Source organism: Haliotis asinina, chromosome 2, assembly GCF_037392515.1.
Source record: "Haliotis asinina isolate JCU_RB_2024 chromosome 2, JCU_Hal_asi_v2, whole genome shotgun sequence".
In the NCBI taxonomy this organism is placed as follows: domain Eukaryota; kingdom Metazoa; phylum Mollusca; class Gastropoda; order Lepetellida; family Haliotidae; genus Haliotis; species Haliotis asinina.
The window spans coordinates 12,679,542-12,682,354 of record NC_090281.1 but is presented as its reverse complement, the minus strand read 5'-3'; positions in this window follow the sequence as shown (position 1 = coordinate 12,682,354).

Below are 2,813 nucleotides of genomic sequence, written 5' to 3'. Positions count from 1 at the left end.
ATGTTTCCACCGGGAAACATGAAGAGTGAATTAAGGGAAGCTACTCTGTCAAATGCCAGCCACCAAAATCGCTTTTGGCAAAGCGCCTAAATTCTTTTCGTTTTTATAGTTGTGTCTGAGACTATATATGTTCATGTGTCCATCAACGAATGCCAATGCATTACCAGACTTTAGAGAAATGGTTATTCATGCTATTTTATGTTTTTCAATGTCAGTATCATACAAAACATGTCAGATTTTACGACGCTTTCTACACTCACTGCTCATGGGTAGTTTGAGGAGTTTTAACATTCTTCGTAGGCTGACATGCAGTCTCTGAAATTAAAATATTCGACAGAAAAAAAAAAATAAGAAAAAGGGCAACCAGAAACTTTCATCATTTTCACAAACTGTAGAAACCTAGACTTGCCACATATTCTACACTTGCACGGGTTTTCTTGGATATATATTTGTTTCAGGGCCTGTGTGTCAGACGAACAAAAACACATCACGGGTTTCTCCTCTCAAGAAACTTTGACAATCTTTCTTAAGTAGTTCAACACCTCCCCGTTCTCACATAGACGGATGTATTCGTCTCAGCTCATGTTTGTGTCACAGCTGGTCCATCTCTGACAACGGTATGCTGTTTCTTCGTAACTGTCTTGTCACAAGTGTCATAGACTAAATCATTTCAATAAGTTTCCTTAAAACTTCATTTATTCAAACAATCTATTTGTTTCAATATAAGTCCAAAGTGCACCGAAATTCTATCCCCTTTGTCTATGTAATGTATTCGGCAAACATTCGGTGTATCCCCTCTTATCATAAACCCCCCTCCGGGCAGGACCCTTAATTCTCAAACGCTATCAATACATGTCAGTTAACACCTCCCTACGTCGGCGAATCTTACGTATGTACATGTGTATGGGCCAGTGACCTTGCACAATGTGGCGTAATGGCCCTGTGTATAAAAACCTGACCGATATGGTCAGTCGACAGACCAACCGGCGGGACCATCCAGCGAGACCAACCAGCAAGACCAACCATGGAGACTAGATCATCGACAGAAGTGGACGGATTGTGCGTCTAGTCGGGGTGTCGGCCAAGGCCGTCGCCCCACCTACGACTACGTCGACGATGAAGAATCGCCGTCGGACTTCTGAATGTGTGTAAGTGACAGAGCGGGTCTCCACATCGGGATCATTGGCCATTCAGTCCTGATGTGCGTTCTGTCACATGTTTACCACTGTATTTTACCATTTTGACCATCCTTCGACCAAACAGTAATAAAACATGGCTGCTGCTGTCTTCAACTCTAACACCGACTCATGTCCTCCCTGTCTCTTTTCCACCATCCTAAACTACCACCCGAGGGCGACGACCACGACGGACGTCCTTGGACACAAGTGACATGGTTACCAGTTTGAATTGTGGTTGCACTGTTCGTCTCGTGTAGCATTCTGAGTCATGAGACCATTCACAAGTAATAATTATTAAAACGTTACTCGTGTTAAGATTACTTACTAGAGTAACTGTCACCAGCGACACTGTTAAAACCTTTGGTAATCATTAACTAAACAGTTGCATAGTCGACTACATGTATACTCACAAAATAAACAATAGAACTACTCGGAGTTGATTTAAATAAACCACACCAAGACACTCTGACCTGCTTGGGATTACAACAACTTCAACATGCAATGAATTTCTTACAGTCTTGCATTTTTTTTCAAAAAGTTTGGCCCTTTGGACTTTAATCTCAGACAGTGTACTGAAACTAAAACAGAACGCTGAATGATGTTGCTCGCCGTGGCAACATGTAACCTGCCCTGTATTAAAACTAGCAAACGGAGAAAAGCTTTTAAAATATTGTAAATAACGAACTGCTTGTCATGACGCCAATTTAAACATATGAAAAAGCAAATTAAAAAATACAAAAGAAAAAATGCATTGATTCACTTACTGTCACTGCCATCTGAATCAGAAAACAACAACTTTGTTCATTGGTTGAAAGCATTCTTTAGACCAATCACAATTAGTGTTAGATAAATGGGTAGGCTGATGTGTGAAAGTTGTAGTTGGATTGCTCATGAACTGTACAGACGTAGTCTAGCTACCACAATTGTAAATCATTTTCGAAATATTTCTCAAAGTCAGTGACGTGTGTGCGGCAGACGTGATCAAATGTACAAATGTATACCCTTGGTAAAAGTATTGACCCACAGGGCCGGCTAGAAAATAAAGTTGTAAGCCCGCCATATAACGAGCAAGCAACGGGCCGCCGGGCTGACGCTGTTTCATACACGTCTATGGCCCTTAAGACTTTCCCTTGGCTCTTTTAACTTTTCTTTGGCCCTATTTACTTTTCCAATTTTGGCCCTTTTCACCCGTTTCCATTCAGAGGGTCTGCCAAGAAGGAAGCTACACCCACTGCTCTGACCATCTTTCAGATCTGCACATGAATATTTCGAAGGAATGTAGCTGATGATTTTTATTGCGAAGCATGTACATTGTGAATGACGCTACGTCCCAACCCCACGTGACATTTACAAAATAACAAGTCGTGAGTACATGCGCACTAAGATGGCCCGTTTTCTTGTCTATTTCATGAAACTGCATTTTATGCTTTTGCTCCACATTGTGGTGTGAACAGTTACTGTCAAAAGGTCATAGTAAGAAAAATATAATATAATGAAAACGAGTTATGAGACACGTGTTTCGACATTAAGCTACAAACACGATGGACATTTTAATTACAACATTTAATCTCCCATGATTTAAAAGGGTATCGTAATGAATAAATAGTCAGTGAGCGTGAGATATTTACAAAATGA